This window comes from Spermophilus citellus (genome assembly GCF_964194105.1).
Source record: "Spermophilus citellus genome assembly, chromosome: 2".
Lineage (NCBI taxonomy): Eukaryota > Metazoa > Chordata > Mammalia > Rodentia > Sciuridae > Spermophilus > Spermophilus citellus.
This window is the reverse complement of record NC_138183.1, coordinates 51,774,502-51,794,714: the sequence shown is the minus strand read 5'-3', so window position 1 is coordinate 51,794,714 and position 20,213 is coordinate 51,774,502.

Here is a 20,213-nt window from a genome sequence, read left to right as displayed (position 1 = left end):
AAGACTCCAGTGAAGGAGGTTCATGTACCAACCTCAGAGAAGTCATCTTGCTCCCTTGGCAAGAAACTCACCTGAGATACTAATTCAGAGACTCTGCTTTTCTTTTCTCCTTCTTCCAATTTGATATTCAAACCATAAAAATCTGCCTCCATATATTACAGCACAGAAACCTGTTCTCACCCCTATTTCTTCCTGCTTCGCCTCATGGTCACCCTCCATTTTCTTTGGTCTGAAACCAATAGTGTGAATGAATTCACTTCTACGTTGCTAATTGCTATGGAAGCTGAGAACTTAGAGGGAGCAAATGCATCTTTGTTTTTCTCATCATTTAGAAATACAGCTTGTCTTTATTGGAAGAGGCCTGAGAGAATTCCCTATTACACAGTGACTCAGTTCTAGGACTCTCAAGGCAGACTGCCTGTGTTAACATCCCAGCACAACATACCAGCGGTGTGACCTCAGGTGAGTCACTTCAATCCCTCTGTGCCTCGGTTTCCTCATCTATAAAACAACCCTTCCCTAAAAAGATTATCGTGAGCAATGAATGGAACTCAAAGTTTCGACTGGAAAGCCTGGCATATGTAATGCGGTAGAAAGACTATGCTTTACCACAATCTCTTCCCTCAGACCAGAATTTCTCAGGTTTAGCAGAACCTCTTCAGAGAATTCCCAAGCACTTGATACAAAAATCATATACTTTATGTGCACTTCCATCTGCCATTTATCCCACATATCTCTTGGAGTGGCCAGTACCATGGCACTAAGATATTATTTTGTTCCCATAAAAACACAGACCCCAAACTCACTTTTATCAAATGGTAACAAAGGAAATGGTGCAGGAACCAAATGCTTTCCTCTGTCCCTCTCCAATTCCCACTGTCAGAATCAGTGTGCTGAGGTAGGAGAACCAAATTTGCCCCAAAGGGTTTTCACGCACCAGAGAGCCATTTTCATTAAAAAGCACTGATACTTCTGGGAGAAAAAAACTGAAGACTCTCAGCATTTTGCATTAATAGCTTCCATCCAACAGGCCTGGGCTCCTGACCCAGCTAAGAAAGAGCGCATGGAAAGAGTCCATGCACTGAAGGAAACTAAGTGGTGGCTTCCCTCCAGGTGCCCAGGGACTGATGCATGCTGCTCATTAGTGGTAAATGGTAGCTACGCGTGGAAATCCCAGCACATGGAAAACAGAATATAACCCTAAGGAACCATAAATCACCTGCATTGATTCTAAAACTGACTGAGATGCGACTAGAGAGTTGTTTGTTCAGAATTTAATTTGATTCACCAGCCATAGGACAGGCCTTTATTTGGTGTTAAACTGCTATGTTTCCAGCCACTGAAGCTGACTCAGGTGTTCTCAGTTTTTGTTTTTGTTTTTGCTGGATTGGCAGGCAAAGTATGTATTTTGTTCAAACTCTGTTCCTGCTTGTGGTGAAAGCACTTAAGAAAAGTGTGAAACACGCTAATAGAGTGACATAGTAGATTGTGGCACCTGCAGCAATGGGTGAACCCATGGCTGGGCACAGCTAGGCACAGCTGGACATGGGTTAGATTTGGCTTCTTCCAAGGGTGATCTTTCTATTCCTTCATGACGACCGAGGCACAGTGGGAAATATAGATCGATGTACAGACAGCTATTGGATGCAGTCCCAAAGAAAAGTGAAAAAAGAAAACGATGACTCTCTTATTTCTAGCTCTCAGTTCAGGGGCTTATAGCCCCCTGAATCCCTGGTGTCAGAACTTGTCACCCTCCTGATCTGAACCCCCTGTGTCTCTTTTCATATTAAATGCTTGCTTAAGCTGAGCCATCCCATGGTAATACTCCATTGCCTAGTCTTGGGGTTCCTCCTCTCCATCTAAAACCTTCTCCATGGCCATTTCCCCATTTGGACGGACACCATTCTTCCCTGCTCCTTCATTCACTTCCACCCTCAGTGGTCAGTGGGCAAGCTCTGGCTGCACTGAGCCTCCTGCCTAGCTTGGGTCTGAGGCCAGCTACATTCAAGCTTGGCACCTTCATCCACTCACTTCTGAGCCTGTTCCACTGGACTTTAACTATAGTCAATTATGAATGTGCCCATTTAACCATCCTCTCGGATTCCTCTTCAAAGCCATTTCCTTCTGAAGTTTCATCTTGATTGTCTCAGTCAGATATGACTTCTTTTACATACAAATTCTCAGTTATTTTCATGTGCACCTTTTTATCTCCTTATACCCTTTATTGTTTTGATAGTTTAATTTTATCTTCTCAGCAAGATTGTGACTCTAAATACAGGAGTGGTGTTTTGTTCACATCCATCCTATTTCTTTGCTCTTTTGCCTTATTATGTGTGTTTTGTTGAATTAATTTGGAGTGTAGAAATTGTCACTTGACAATTCTGCTAATTTTGAACCTTCATATATTAAGTATTAATGCTTTTACACCTTATATTTGTACAAGTAATTCTAACCATTTCTCTGACATTCCATGATGAAGTTACAAAGCTTGAATAAATGAAAAAGAGGATAAAAATCAAGGAGAACTCTCAACAAGAAAGGGAATAATAGCCCTCAGTAAAGTCAAGGGGAATTAAAAGAGAATTTTAGGAGGAAGGGAATCAAAATTGTGAGGATATGAACACCCTCCCCCACATCAAGTTTGTTAGTTTAAAAAAAAAATGGGAAGAAGGGCAGAGGAGGAGAAATTCTAACTTCTAAGGTTAGGCCAGAGACTAATCTCCATGAAGATGACATGAATCCAAAATAGGAGTGGTATCCAAGTGGTGGCCTCATGGAATTGCTCAGGGGGAAAAAGAGCCTGAACTGGATGCCAGCCACCCTTTGGTCTCTTCATGTGGAAGGAATCTATAAATTCTCTCTTGTTTTAGGAGGAGGCAAAGCAGAAATCCAGGGACACAACCCAGCAGCTCCCAATACAAAGGGTGAAGTGAAGTAGAGCAGAATCTTTTTAGTTAAAATTCAAAGATGGAGATGAAATGGAATATGTGAAAAAGAAAAAGGAAAAATAGCCATAAATCTATCAATGATCAACATAAACATAAACTCAGTGTCCAGAGTCCTGATACACAAGAAGCATCCCCACAAAACCTGCCAGTTCCTATCCAAGGAACCATCCCTTCTCACCAGCGGGCCACGTACTCCTCTGAAAGAGCCTGGGAGATCATGATTCAGAAAAGACTGAGTCCTCACACTCACCACCCCTGCCCCTCACCACAGGAGGCACCTCAAGTTTAAATAGTAACATAAAATATTTCCTTTTGCATAACTGAATTACACTATGAAAAAAATATAGGCATCCTCATTTGCACACATTTTAATGCTAACAAATATGCAAACACATGCATGTATATGCGAACACAGTACAAATATACATAGTTGAGGAGGAAGCAGATGGATTTCCGCCAACCCTACTTGAGGGACTCAGCAAGCACTGGCATGACAATGTGAAGTCGCAGACAGAAGGACCTTCCAGCTCCCCTATCACTGGGTCAGGCATGATGCCTGGATTCACTTTCCCTATCTCCAGGGATAACTGGTATCTGCCCTCTGCCCCATCTCAGCCCCTGTCAAAGACTTTCCTCTCTCCTGGGTTGCCCACATTCAGGAAGTCAATGTCTGCACAAGATTATTATTAGGGATTTTGTCTTTGTAGCTTTTGGGGAATGCAAAGCAGTGGGACATGTGCCCCAACAGTTTACAACTATTGTTGTGATATGCCGTCTAGTTAATGCCCACTGTTTCACTCAAAAGTGTCCTGGTTTGCCAGGGCGTAGTGGCACATTCTTGTAATTCCAGCAGCTCAGGAGGTTGAGACAGGAGGATAGTGAGTTTGAAGCCAGCCTCAGCAAAAGTAAGGCGCTAAGCAACTCAGTGAGACCCTGTCTCTAAATAAAATACAATTAGGGCTGGGGATGTGGCTCGGAGGTTGAGTGCCCTTGAGTTCAATCCCCAGTGCCAAAAAAAAAAAAAAAAAGTGTCCTGGCTTACAAGAAATTATATGATTTTTTTTCTTATAATATGAAGATTTGGTTACCTTGCAAATAGTCTCCAGGGTTAACTTCTGCACGAAGACCTGGCTTTCTAAAATTGAAAATTTCAAACACTTCCTCTACCCTAGCCTATTTCCCTTCATGTCTAACTCAGCCACCACTCAAGTAATCTCCTTGTCTCACCTCTTAATAAAACTGACACTGTCAGCCACAAGCTCTCTCATCTTCTCTCCTTCTGAGAATATTTCTCTATTTTCACCTAGACTTTCTGGCTTTCGAGGCAGCAAGACCAGGGCTCAAATACCCGATCTGCCTGATCTGCCAAGAAGCTAGGCGACCTTGGGCAAGTTTCCATGTCTACAAATTGAAAGTCATAATTTCTATGCCACAGATTGCTGTTAAAATTAAGAATGAATATGCATGTGATGGGTCTACCTTGACGCACTGTAGACTGTTATAAAATCAGAGCTGCGTTCCCATCTTTCCTCTGTCTCCTCACTGTCTTGGCTGGTTCCCCACCTGTGTTCTCTGTCTTATTCCCTTCCTTCCTGATCCACAATTATACTGCCTCCCTCCAGGGCTATTTGTGGTCCTTTCTTTGTGGTCACCTTCTCCTTGATCATATGTCATGCCCTCATCTTTTCTATCCTCAATAAGTCACCTTGTGCTACAACCATTTCTCTTGTTCTCCCATTTTCTCTTCTAAGATGAAGAAGAGCATCTTGCTACCTGCTTTGTCCCAGCCTCCAATTGTCTCAATTAACTGTAATCAGGCTTTTATCCTGGAGAAAGCCCTTCCTCAGGACTTTCACCAATGACCCAGTGTGTCACCAAGACACTTCCTGAGACATCCACTTCAGCACCTAAATCATGATGCTCCCTTTCTAGAAAAGCCAGTGCCTTCCTGGTAAATTCTTAATTCTTCACTTTAGCATTCACATCCTTCCATGACCTCAATCTATCATTCTGCACTTAATATGCCATAAAAATAAAATCAAAATAATTTAAGGAGTTCCATGCTCAAAAATTGTAGAAAGATTTATTAATCCCCTTCTTAGAGATTTTAACTATACATTCTCAGATATTAAAGTTTATGTGAAGAATTCTACAAGAAAGAAACTTGCTTATTAAATATCTACTTCTTTATGATCATGAAACGCTTTTTTTTTAATTAAACTTTTTACTGTACACAACTTGTCTCCTCGAACTGTTCTTAAGTTACTAGTGTACAGGTTTTGTGTTGTGTATTTATATTCCTCACCAAGTCAGTTCTAGGACTAGGAGAGAGTATGCATGCAATATAAACTAGACTGGAAGTTGCTTTCCATTATCATGATTGGCATGTCTTTTTCTTCTTGTCTTTTTTTTTTTAATTTACACTACATTTGCCAGAAAGTAATAGAAAAGCAAGGGACCATATAGTCTCCATGACACAAATACGTTCTTTGGCTCTCTCAAATGCCTTCTTTCTTCGTACCTTTTATAACTTGAAGAATGGAGGAAAAACAGGTTTTTACAGATCACCTGTTGGAGCAAGGAGACAACGGAGCTCTGTTCAAGTACGTGAGCATATGAAAGTGTGACCATCCTGAGAAACAGGCAGGGCAGCGCATATTCCTACCGATGATAAAAGTGAAAGTTCAATCAGTCTGCATTCACATTCAGGCCTGCTGCATCTAAACAATCTTTGTATTTTGCACACTAAGGCAACTTTTACCAATAGTGAGGAGAGTAGAAATGACATGGAAGTGTAGGAGACAAGAAGGGGGTGAGCTCAGGAAAAAATCTTTTGTCCAGTGGCCTGGATGTCAATAGCATTGTGAGGACCAGGCACTGTTGCTGGCAACTGCCAAATTCCAATTTGGGGCCGTGGAAAACAAGAGAAAAGGGCACCAAAGAGAAGGAGGACTAAACAAAGAAAGCATCACTCATATGCTCAGTTGTCTCAGGGAATAAAAAGCAATTTCCCCTAAGGAAAAATTAAACTTTTTTTCTTCCTAACCTTGACTTTGTGCTAATCACTTGATATAATGAAAATCTGACCAGATTAAGTGAGTCAAGAGGTCTACTACAGAATCTAAGGAGATAAGAAACCAGAAGTTCCCATTAGAGCCACAGACTGGATGGATGTATGTATGTATTTTTAGCAGTGCTGGGATCAAACTTGAAAGTCATAATTTCTATGCCACAGTTGGCATGCTAGATAAGCATTTTAGCACTGAGCTACATCCCAAGTCTTTATACTGTGGAGAAAAATATATAAAACACAATATAAAGACTGGGGATGTTTATGTGTCCTAATAATTAAGTACAAGAATATTTACTGAATACCATTTAAATGAATGAATGAAATAACTATGTTGGAGAACTATTCAATTCCCTACCACTTCTTAATTAGTTAATATACAGTGTCACACCCTTTAAGGAACAAGGCAGGGTATCAATTTATAAATAAAATTATTTCAAAATTGTTATTGTGAAAGAAGAAAATATATCCGAATTGTTTGTGGGTGGCTTAGTACATCACTCATCAAAATATCAATATTTCTACACTTAGACTACAATATTTTGATTGCATTGTCATAGCATCTAGTATTCACTCAGCACTGCTGTGCATTCCTGACCTCTACAGCAAATCAGACTGTATCTTGTCAATTTAGGTGATTGTGAGCTCCACTGATGGGAGCTACCTCTCCCTCTCTAAGACAAGGGTGAAATTCCTTATATGTTTTATGGTAAGTAAAAATAGTTCAATGGAAGCAAATGGCACTTTACTAGATGTTAGGATGAGAGAGACAAAAATAAGAGAAGAAACCCTTTGTTCTTGGTGCTTTCCACAGAAGATTCTTGGACCATCTATGAAAACCCAACCCTACAAGGCTTTTTCTGAGAAGTTATGAGCAGATAGGAACTTTTCAGCTAGCACATGTCAAAGCTTCTGCAAGGAATGTAAACTGTACAATAATTTTTTTATGTCTTTAGACACCTAGAACAGAAACCTTAAACACCCAAGTGTCAAAATAAGACAGATAACCCAATAAATTTGCTAGAGCAGGGACAGGGAAAACAAACAGAGCCTTCTGTTAACTCGCTCCGACCACTAGCCTGAAACCTTAGCCTGCCACACGTCTTTCCTGTCGGGCTGTTTATTTAGACTCCCGTAAAGCCTCTCGGCACCCATTTTTAATTTTCAGCTTGCTTCTTGTCAGCTTTCTGAAAAGCATAGCAAGATCCACTGTTTAACAAAAACACACACAAATCAGGGAAAGAGGAGATGGATGGAGGGGGGTGGTAGGTGCAGACGTCTTCCTGCAAACTGCGCGAGGACCGCATTCCTGGTTCTATTTGTAACAGAGCGCAAGGGTTGCCAATTGGGGTCATTCAACCTCACAGGCTTGGGTTTAACTATATGGTTGTCCTCATAGGAAAGGTTTTGCCTCATTCGATGTTATAGTCTGCATCCACTCATGACATACTTTGGAAAAGCGGGTTTAAAAAAAAAAAAAAAAACTTGAGTGGCAGTACATTTCATTCCAATGGTTTCCTATTCTTGATTAGATGCTTGGAAAAGCCTTCAAGAAATAATTTTGTCCTTCCAAACAGGAAGGATAATAGACTTTTGAGTTCAAAGATGATCACCAGATAGTGTTATTTTCCTTAAAGATGTCTGATAATCCACCCATCAACAACATTTATCAAGTAACTGTTACATGTGAAGTTCTGTGCCTGGCTCTGTCTGTAGAGTAAACCTACTATGTGAATCAAATATTGGAATTCAGGGTCTTTCATGAAATAACTGTGGCAAATTCCAACTAATGAGGCAGAAAGGGAAAGGGAGGGTGGATGCCCCCAATCCTTCTATTTACAGGCATTTTGATGACAAAAGAGGGGCAAAGTTAAAAGCTATTCATAAATGGATTCCTACCTGTCTCTTTGCTGTCTCTATACTTTCATCCCAATGCAGTTGGAAGCAATGTCTCAATTTCCTAGGTGCCCTTTGATCAATCTATATTTCTTTTATGGTATTCATCAATTTCAACAGTAAAGAGTAATTTATCCTAGAATAAAGTGATTTCTCTAAGATTGTAAGATTTTCAGGGGCTGGTAATGGAAGGAAAGACAGGAAGACTTTTTAAAAAGTAAATTGTTTCCATAATCCCATTCCATGTGTATAAATGTGTGTGTACATGTGTGTGCATGTAAAGGAAGAGGTGAAAGCTTCTAATAACGTCCAACATACCCAATCTGATGCCTTCCCAAGGGTTAACCACTGATAATACTTAAGGGCTTTCCTTCACTGAACTTTTTCTATACTAATATCGGATCTAAAACATATGTATGTATAGGTATGTATGCATATGTGTATATCATACACAAATAACTACATTTATACATTTTTTCACAAAGATGGGATTCTACTTTATGTATTGATCTACAATTTGTTTTTATAAAAGCTTTTTATTACATATTGTCAAATAAGTATTTATGCATTCTGTATAATGGCTGCATAAAATGCTCTTAGGTCAATTTATTTTATTTAATCATTTCCCTGACTGATGAACATGTAAACCATTGCCAACTTTGGGTATTACAGACAAGACTGCAATTTACATCCTGACATATTTATTTTTAACGTTTATGTTATTATTTTTTCAAGATGGATTCTTAGAAATAGTGATGCTGAGAACTGGGAACTGCCTAAAGTTATTAATTTATCAAAATAAAAATTTTAGTTTGAAGAAGAAGGGATTATCAACAACAGAAGCACAGACAGTCTTCTGTGTTAGGAGGCTTCATCCACACGGTGTTAACAGAGGAGGAAGTCTAAGGCTCTGATACCAGCTATCTTGGCATCATTGGCAAGGGACAATACCTCTAGTTCTTGGGTGCTAATTAGACTATTTTATTATTCTCTAATTGCTATATCTTATTTAGATTCTAGGCTCACTAAGCAACATTCTTAATTCAATACAGTTTCCCTGAAGGTCTAACTTGAGAGAAAGAAAGTTAAGTGGAGGAAAATGTAGATAGTAAACTCTATGTTTTGGGTTTAATCTAAGCTTCTCTTTAAATATGGATCCTCTTGGAATGCTGATAAAATTAGTTTTGAGGTCTAAAGAATTATCAGCTTGTGGTGCCTGTTTAAAGCCACCCTATCCTATGTGCAACATCCTGCCACCATTATAGATCATTAATTCCAAACTCAGCTGGCCCATGAGCTCCTGGAGGGTAAGAGCCACCCTTGATTTGAGTCTGATGTCCCCATAGCTAGAGGACAATGGCAGAGTGGGCATCCATTGTCAAGTCATTTTTATTTTTCACCTCCACTCTACACCCATGGTATCTCCTCCCTGTTCTGGATCTTATTGACAACATCAGTACTGCCCACAGCTAATGTCAGTGTCTGTAGATTCACTCTTCTTCAGAATACATGAAATCAATGCCCTATTATTTAAAAAAAAATAGTACAGTCTCCTAAGGACAGCATCTAAGACTTGGGATGTGGATCCATCATTACTTTGCAGTCCAATTTCATCATTCTCACCTCCAGGCCTCAGCCACAGGAGATGCCTTTCCATTCCTACTGTCCTTGTCTGCAAACCTAAATCATATTTGTAAGATAGAAGGCATAAATGTTTCCCTGAAGGGCAGGGCTTCTGCAATATAGCAGAAGTTGATGCATCTGGGGGACTTGAAAGATGTTGGGAAGGATGGGGGTACAGTCGTGGACTCACTGGTGAGGAGGACTATCTGCCTGTTCCCCATCTCTGGCTCCTCTTTTGATTTATGGTATCCATCAAAGAATAAAGTTTAAAGGATGTTTCTTTTACAAATGTTCATTGTTGTGGATCTATGCTGTTAATAACCACCTTAGTAGGTAGGAAAAGAGGAAATATTTTTTGGTTTTTGTATCAGGAATTGAACCCGGGACACTTACCCACTGAACCACATCCCAAGCCTCCCTTGCTTTTTTTTTTTTTTTTTTTTTTTTTTTTTTTGAGACAGAGTCTGGCTAAGTTGCTTAGGGCCTCACTAAGTTGCTGAGGTTAGTTTTGAACTTGCAATCTTCCTGCCTTAGCTTCACAAGTTGCAGGGAGTACGTACAGACATGCACCACCACACCTGGCTGAAAAATCTTTTTATAAAGGTAAAACTAACATTATATCTAAACCTTTCTAGGGTAAGCAAGGAGGAAAAGAAAATTGAGAAGTAAATCTGCATTCATTGGTGAATCCGTCTCTCAGGACTGGATAAAAAAAAAGGATTATTTATTGAAGAAAAAGCAAACTATCTAAAATGGACCAATGTGAGGTTTATTTTCTTTTGCTAATTGACTACTTCTAAGACTATGGAGTCGTTTTGGAAAACCCCTGGTCAAAGTTTCCATCTTAATACTCATGATGAAACTAACTCTTTCTTTTCCTCTGAGAAAAACACAGAAATAGACCATTTTTGTTGTTAAATATTATTCTAGTATAAGGCAATTAAAGATCTGGATACAGTTCTCAGAAAGATTCTTATTCTACTTTATTATAACACATGGATCATGTAAAGCTTTTCAAGTTCAAGTCTAAAGATGTCCTGGCTTCCTCTCTACCTTGCTGCTAAAGAATAAAGGGACCAAACCATGAACCTACCTCAAAGTACATATATTCATGCTTGGATATGTTTCCTGCCAATCATTTCTCTCCCAAGAAAGATTATAAAAAGATCCAGGGCAACTCTCTCTTTTGAATCAGATACCCAGTTTTCTAAGGTTGCCCAATCCTTGAATTTGGAGTCCCCAGATCTACTAGACATTTCAGAAAGTCAAAAATTTCATGGAGGACTGAAAACCATGGGGTAATGTGGAAATATTGTATAGTAATGTTTTGAGATAGGAAGAAATGGGCAACATAATAATGACTTGACTGGTATTTAGATCTGGATGTCTAGAAGTTGCTGCTTCATATCTTATTTTAGGAAAAACTAAAAATGGCCCACAGCTGGAGGAAAAAAAAAAGATATTTCTGAGTTTGACAAGTGCCCAGTGTAGATATGCAGTAACTCTTGATCAAACAGAATCTAATTCTTCCCTTCACCTGAGTTACATAGAAATCACAGAAAGAATAAGAAAGAAATCATAGGAGACTATATTAAGAGTTTCTTCTTTATTTTTAATGTTTTTATTAGTGAAGAGTAAAAAGAAAATCCATTAACAAATTTGAGAGGAGGACCTGTGGTCGGTGCCTATTCTTCATTCTCAGAGAGGTGGCATCACAAAAGAGCACAATTAACCAGGGGCAAAGACAGCTAGACTTTGCCTCTACCCAGTGATGCCTTCATTGGACAAGTAACTTGGCGTTTTGGAGTCCTGATCTTCTTATTCATACAAAGTGTATAAAAACACTTGCCTTGTGAAACTGAGAAGTAAATCTGCATTCATTGGTGATACTCTCTCGGGACTGGACAAAAAAATGATTATTTATTGAAGAAAAAGCAAACTATCTAAAATGGACCAATGTAAGGTTTATTTTCTTTTGCTAATTGACTACTAATTGGAAGATATTGGGAAGGATGGGGGTACAGTCGTGGACTCTGTACCACTGGGAAGATTAAAGGAGGTAATGTCACAATCATAACACCCTGTTGTTGTTAATATGCTGTCACTTCTACCTTCAGTGTAAAACATCTCCTATGTTCTAGAGTCAGATAAATATTATATAGGCAAAACAACTCTAGTTTTTTCTAGAGGACCTAAATTTTAACATTTCAGTCCTACTGTTCACAGAAGTATACTTCTAAAATTGTGTGTTCTTACTTAAATTGGAAAGGAAAACCACTTGGCTTTAATTGAGACACGCAAATATTCATAATATAATTACAAGTCTATATACAAACAATATTTTATAATAATATTTTCCTTATGGATGACATAGAATGTTCAATAACTAAAAAGCCTTTATAAAAAAACAAATGCAAAAACAAAGAAAATGTGAAATATTCTCAGGAAAGAGGGAACTATCACAGAGGGAAAACAAAATGAAAAAAAAATATCAGAAGTGTCTGTTTCCAAACCAAGTAAAACTCTTTGAAATGAGAAAAAGCTCTAATTCTGTACCTTCGACTATGGCACAGAGTCAAGAAAGAAATTCTTCCAATCAGAGCTAGATGTGAATTATGACTACTTTAGAAGAAACAGCCCTCCACAGGAAGTCTTTGGGAGCTGTAGAAGCTGGATTAGAAAGGAGTTAATTTAAGTGCACAAATAAATGAAATCTGTATACATGGGTATTAGGGGATGTCATTTCTGACATTTAAGAAGAATAGACTTTGACCTCAGTTTGAATACGCCTGTGATGTGTCTCCATCCATCCCTAGCATTACTAACTGTTGCATTATTATTTGAACATTAAATGAAGGCAAAAAGCATTTCCTCACTTGATTAACATGTTTCTTTAGAAGGTCTATCTTAACACAAGGGATTTGTTGACAATGGATGGAAGACATACTGCTTGAAAGCCCCACACAGTGAGTGCACTGGTAAGTCACCCAGAAAACCAATGCAATGCAAATGCTTATGAGACCTCTGAGGAGAAATCCAAAACATTTTTTAAAAAATCAAATGTGAAAGTGAAATACTTCCCAACAACAAGCTGGGAAAGTTGATGGGAAAACTTGGAGAACCAATTGTTTTTCCTACCTTTATATGTATGTATTTCTGCAGGTTTGTGTTTTCAGGAGTCCATGAATTTGTATTCAGGTTGATTCTAAAACACTGAGTAGACTTGTATAAGGTACAGAGAGCTGGAGGAGGTGTAGAGCGCTGGTGAGAAACTCATCTGACCCAGCTTACAGTGGCAATATTCAAGGCACTTCCGAGTCATTTTGATGGCTTTCCTTTCTAATCTCAGTCCAGTTCAGTTATTGGATCTCAGTTTTTATCACTTTCCAACCCATGGCTCTGCCACAACCATGGTAACTGCACATCAATCATGAGGAGATTAAAAAAAAAGTCTTTATTTTGAATTTGATGAGCTGAATTTGAAACATTTAGCAAATAATTGCTTTTAGAGGGTGATCTGGGGTGCATGGGGACAGCCATAATGAAATGACTACAGTTTTTCTGAGGGCCATGTGTAAGATCAACGATTGACCAAAATTTTCTGTAAATTGTTGGTATCTGCAGGCCATGAGGTCTCTGTCACAAATTGACTTTATCACTTCAGCATGAAACCAACTTTAGACAATACATAAGCAAGTTAGCATGGCTGTGTCTCTAGTGCTGGCCACTGAATGTTCTCTGGTCTCCTCTTAGTCACATGGTGGCATTGTCCTTTCTTGCACCTGTACAATCAGTGTGACCCTATGACTTGCTTTGGCCAAAGAGATGTGAGCAAAAGTGACATGTGTCTTTCCAGGAGAAAAACCAGAGTGAATACATGATTTACCACAGTCCATTTTCAAGGTTGGAGCGATTGTGAATGTGCAAAGTAACTGCAATTGACCTGTAGTACAAGCAACCTGAGCAAAAAATAAAAATCTGTTGCATTAATCCAGTAAGATTTTGGGGTGCTAGCAGTTTATCATGTACTAAATGCAATCAGCTTATCCCATACTATGACCAGAGGATGCTTACAGCTCCATAAAATGAAATATTTATACCCACTTCAGCAGGAGATAGCCACTTTGTCAACTGAAAATAGGTTACCAAATACATCATGGATTTATTGTCCTTGAGTCTCTGAGCTATAGAGAAAAATAGAAAAAAAAACAGAATTTTTAATGCTCCCTTTTCAATGCATTTGAAAATATTATAATACAGAAATCTCATATTCTGCTGATGGGCAAGTAAGCTGCTAAAATAATTCTAGACAGTTATTTTCCTATACATATCAAGATCCTTTTACAATTTTTCAAACTCTGACTACAAACTCTATTTCTAGGAATCTAGCCTAAAGAAATAATCAAGAGCCCTGGCAAATATTTATGAATAATGATATCTATTCTTATTAATACAACAAGAAAAAATCCTGGAAATAATTGTACTTAACTTCATGGGAAAAGCTAAAAATTATATTATATTCATATAATGAAAAAAAAAATTACACAATCATTTTAAGATCAAGTTTATAAAAGAATGTAATGACAAAACCCAGATATATATCCTACACAGGATGATAAAGATAATTCTATGATGTACATGTATTTTTATACACATATACATATATGACACATATATATCATATATACATAAATATTACACATATGTAGAGAGACAAAGAGGACTGAAACACACCAAAATATCATAGAATTATGAGTGATTATAATTTTATTCCTTGACATTTTAATGTTTTCCAATTTTTCTACAGGGAGCATGCATTACTCTTAGAGCAACAACAACAAAAGCATTACAAATCATATGTTTATGTAGCCCTGGAGCAACCAGGTTTGGAGTCACCCTTAGAACACATCAAGTTCATTTCCTTTTTCCATAAACTGTGAAATCTCCAACTCTCCTCTTTACTGAAATAATTTCCCCCACTGCTTTGCAACATTTTTACTTAAAGTAAAATTGTCAGCATAAAAATACCCCTACAAAATAGGGCTCCTTGAGGTCCACATTGGAAAGAATGGGTCTTGCCTTCTTCCCAGGGATGGCATATATTAACTCAAACATTATTAGTATTTACATAAACTTATTGCCTTTATTCTGACAAATGGGCTGATGGACAAGTAAGCTGCTAGAATCACTTGTGTCCGGAAATCTCAGATCTGTTAGACCTCCCTTGCAGTCCCCCCTTGCAGTCCCCACTGCTACAGCAGCACATCTAAGGGACTTAAAGCCACAACTGGTGACCAGGTATTTTACTAGCAGCCCTGTTTGACTCCAGCATCCTGGCTCCTTCCCTTTGTGGGCCCATCACGTATGAAGACTTTCTCAGAGGTGTTTGCTACATGCTCTGAGTCCAGCTAGCCAAACAAGCCAAGAGAGAAAGTAAAGAGAAAATGCACATATTATTCTACCTTCATTCCATTTGCCAGAAGACAATCACACTATCCCATGTGCTTCCCAGAAGGCTGGGGAATATAGTCCTGAATGTTTAGGAAGAGGAGACAGAGTTGAGGGTACATCAGGGGTCTGTGCTATCCCCACTATAGGAAAGTGAGAGTATCATCTCTCAGTACCACTTGTTCTGATTTAATCCCTTTGTTAAAAGAACTACCCCATTCAGTTAATCTTCTCCTGCCAGATTCCCCAAATGAGCTTTGAATCTTATCTTCAAGAAGATTTTCTAAATGTCCTAATAAGAATGAGTTTACTCCTTCCTCCATGGTCCTATTGCATGAATCTCTATTATAATTCTTCTCAGAGTCTGGTTTGTATTCAAGAAAATCACCTCTGCTTTTCCTTCACCAGAGAGAAGGGCCTGAACTGTGATCTCCCATGTAATCCAGCCAGGTGCCTTCACATAGTGGGCACTCCAGCAAGTGTTAACTCCCTTCGAGCGCCTTTGAATCAACATTTGTGAAAGCTAGCAGAGCAAAAATGCACTAGTCTGGAGTTTCACATAAACGGTTCTGGTTTTAGCTCTGTCTCTTAACAGATATTATATGAAGAACGTTTATGAGGAGGTTCAGAAGAACCATCCAAGAAGCACATGAGCTTTAAAACCTCTTTGGGGATTGATTTTAAGAACCAAAGGATCTAGCATAAGATTTCTTATTCCTCTGATAATCCTGTCGTATTCTGCAGATTTTAAAACTCTCTGTGGATTTTTTCCCTTTTCCTGGAAAAATCCACGTCCTTCAGTAAATCAACTTTTCAGCCCAGTGGGTATAAAAACCAGACTGTGTAGTGAATGTGCTTTTGCTTTGCTGAGTGTGCAGGCAAACGGAAAAGAAAGCAAAGAAATAAAGTAAAAGTGAAAGGTGCGCACTTTCCCCATCCATCTTAATGGAGTGCTAACCTTCCTGCCTCAAGGTGACCCTTTGCATTCTAGAACTATTAAACAATGAGCTGAAATCCAAACACTAGGTCTGGGAGTGAAAGCTCCCTGAGAAAGAACAGCTGCGTCCAGTTTTGATCACAACTCAGGATTAAGAAAGCAAACACACACAATGACCAGATCTGGGCTCTCCTCTGCGAGCTTTTAATTCCAGAATCTCCCTGCTATGCTCTGCCTTGAAAGGTTCTCCCTGTTTAAAAGGTGAATAGGGTGTGGGGTGTGGCCTCACTTTTAGGGCTGGCACCTAAGGCAGGGTACATTAAATCAAAGACAGTCTCATATCAAGTAGTGCCTCAAAACTCTTAGAATCTTAGGAACTATTGGTTCTCATGCTCCAGAGTGGTTGGTCTGGTTCCTAGTACTGAGGATTACATGGAAGGGCAAGGCAGAAAGAGGCCAAAGACAGCCAATAGAGTTTCAGGAGAAATCCCAAAAGAGCAAGCTACAGGACTAATTTCCAAAGCATTCTACTTAATAGTCTGTTCATTTTAAAAATAAAAGGGTTGGAACCAAACACCAACTCCCTGTTGATTCTGTTGATTGGCAATTAGGTAAAAGCATAAAAAAAAGAACAACCACTGTGAAGTCCAGTGGTCAGCTGTGGACTCTCCTTTCCAGCCTCAGGCCCCACCAGCTGTTCTACCTTGGGTGAAATCTCTAATTTCTCTAAACTAGGTACCTCATCTTCAAAATATGAATAATAATATTAGTTCCTAATCATATTATTTGAGAACTAAAGAACATCATCATGAGCATAATAAGTAATCAAAAGTGTAATTATTATTTCATGATTGATAGGAGCTCAGAAAGAGGTTTCCTCACATGATTCCCCGTCCATTCCTCCAACAGCTCTCAGTTTTCTGTCTGGCCAATAGCTGAAAACAAAACAAAAATTCAAAACAAACAAAAATTTCTGCCAAAACCTATAGAGAAAAAACACTGGAAAGTAAAACAGCAAAACATTAACAACACTGTTTTGGACTATAGGGACTTGGCTAATTTTTGTTTGTTTTCTTTGCAGTTTCCAAATTTTCCATATAAGCATATCTTTTAAATATTTCAGTAAATATAATTGACTGGACAAAAAAAGACTGAATAGTCTTCAAATATTGTGTGATCTGTTGGCTCATTATCAAGCAGCTCTTTGCAAGTCATTATATCTAAATCATCCAACCATATACCCAAGATTTCATATGTCCCAGATTTCATGGGACAGTTCTAAATATGGATATTATATTCCATTTGTTTCATTTATTCTAGCATATATGGTTACTGTTATACTGATTGATTTAGTTCAGCACATATGGTTATTTATAAATGAGATATGATATCAAATTACTGAAAACACATGATCCCACTTATTTGGGAACTTAGATCATAAAAAAGTTCTGTGTATATATAATAATAAAATCAAACTATGTGGTGCCTGAGCAGAGAGTGAGCACCAATTGTAAGGTGTTAAGAGGTAAAGTTATAACTGGGTACAGGAAGCATGGTGAGTTTAGACAAAGGACTCCTCCAGATCCAATGGAAGAGGAGGAGTTGATTAGCAGAAGAGATGACAAAAGAGGAGAGAATCTGTGGAGGGTTAAAATGCAAAACAGAAATGGTAAAAGGTTTTTCACTAGGGATGAAGAAGGGTGTTAAGAACAGGGTTGTGGAATTACAATGATGATAGGGAATTTCATAGATCCCAGGATTATCAAAAGGAGCATTGTGACTCTACAGGTATCAGTCAGGTAACAGAATTACCTATGTATGGTGTGACTATAACTACATTAGCTTCTTTGTCAATTCAGTGTTTCAGTGTGAACATTGATACCCTCTTTAATTACATGTGTTGAGCTCCATTAAATAGAATGTGTAACTAAAAGTGACCAGAGATAGACAGTCTGCAGGTCGATTTGGAGATTCAGCAACATCAAGGATCTACACTTTCCAGCTGTGCTTCTGTGCCAGCCTCCCCATATGCTCTGGTTTCCTGCATAGCTACAAATGGATGTGGTCATTCCAAGCACCATATTCTCATCAACCTCCAGGGTGGCAGGAAAGAGTGGTGGTGGGGATGAGGACAAAGAAGGCTAGATTGGTGCAGGAATTCTCCCCAAGTGTCTATCATTTTCAGGGAAAAAGATATTTTCCCTAACAAACTCCTCCCTACACATCAGTGGCTATAGTTGGATAAAAGAGCCACTCCCATCAAAATCAGTAGGAAAGAAAGGGACTGCATTTTCAGCTTCTAACATAGTCTGTGGTCTCTGCCCACTTGGAAAAAAAAATGGCATAACAATTGACTGTTGTATAAAGAATCAAGCGGGCCTTACAACTGTTGTTTTTTAAAATAAATTAAAATGCCTCCCTTCTATTTATTCTCTCTCAAGTTATTTATTTCTACAGAAAGCTTGTGATTTAACCAACACTCAATTAGGTTAATTATTTTAGCAGGTATTGATTAAAATAAAAGTACCTATACTGCATATTTTACCTCTTTATTCCCCCATATATATACACATCCTAAGTATGTATGTATGTGTGTGTATGTATGTATGTATATATATATATATATATTCCTTTCTACAATAGTTGCTCTCTGACCAAATTTACTGAACAGGATCATTTTACAAGTACAGAAGATATCACTTATTTTTTGCATCTTAGATTTTTATGGATTTTCCTTTTTGTTTTAGATGTAATAACAAAATCACAACAGAAGCCAAGACTGTGGCTTCTGTGAATGTTTACATTTTTCTGCAAAGTTTCAAAAAAGTATTTAATAAACATTTTTAAAATTATATAATAAATGATGAACATTGTATATTTTTAGGCATGGAAAGAAAATTAAGCAAAATAGGACTTACACAAATACGCAGGGCATAATTGAAGCAGCTTCCATGAACTCATTCAGATGCCACCAATACAGTAGTTTAAAAATCCAAAAGTGAATATGCATTCATCATGGTTTCATTTTTAAACAAATAAAAAAATTGCTTCTGAATAGTGCTTGAAATAAAAAGCCAGCCATCCAAGATGACTTAAGAATAATTAAAAAGTGAAGCTAAAAATGGATGACAAATTCTTATCTGTTTTGTTTTGCTTTCCAATAAAAACTAAATGGCACACAAAATGAGAGGAATTTAAAATTGTCATGCATTATAATAATTGCTTTGTAATTAGAATACTTAATCTTTTAGAAGAGCTTATTACCTGTGTAGTGCATCCATCTGCACAAATTTTCCTGAATTCCCTCAGGTAATTAGTTTTGCGAAATATTACTGGATGGTGTGTTCTCCCTTACTATTACTCCTGAGATTTTATAAAATACAAGCACTCTTACCACAATGTTATGTTGAGAAATGTAATTAACAGAAAATATTGTATGATATTCATGTCAAACTTTACTTGGGCAAAATGCACGTAGATTCTCAGTATTCCTAGGTGACCTAATTAGGCAAAACAAATTTAGCTCACAAATCTTGACACCATACTCCTTCTCTAGAGCATACATTCAAGGCCCTGAGGAGCATCTGATTCTGTTCTAAAACTCACAGCTTCTCAATGCTCCATGTCATTTGGTGAATCTATAAAACGACCCAGGATATTTTCTATCAGCCTCATTTCAATGAAGACCTCATTTTTCTAGTCCTCTGGAGCCAGCCTCACTTCCCTGCTGGCTCCTATTTGTAACATCTTTATTATTTGCTGTTTTGGAAACCACAGGACCATCCCAAATCTTTTATTTGTCACTACTTCACCCAAGGCACACATGTTGCTAAACTCCCACCATAATTCAAAAGAAAAGAAGCAATTTCCTTTTTGCTAGTCATATCATAGCGTTTTCTTTTCATTTCCTGTTCATTCTGAAGCGTACACAACATTTTTGCCTATCAAATGTCACACCAAAATCTAGAATTTACCTGCATTTTAGAGTCTTACACCTTACTTTAGAACTAAGTATAAGAGAGTAATTTCTATTTTAAAGGTAATTATTACTGTAGCATTGTAACACATCATTAACATTTTCCAAGTCAATAACCTAAATATTCAATACAAAGGTAAAGGAATGAAATGTTTTTATTTGCCAGACTCAATATCATAATTGGTATTGCAATTAAGAGTGGCTATCAGGAGAAATGATTGATTCTAAGAGTAGAATACTTATTAAAGCCACTATCACTCTATCCAAAGCAATAAGACAAGGAAAAAATAATATTAAAGAAAGATTCATTAAAAT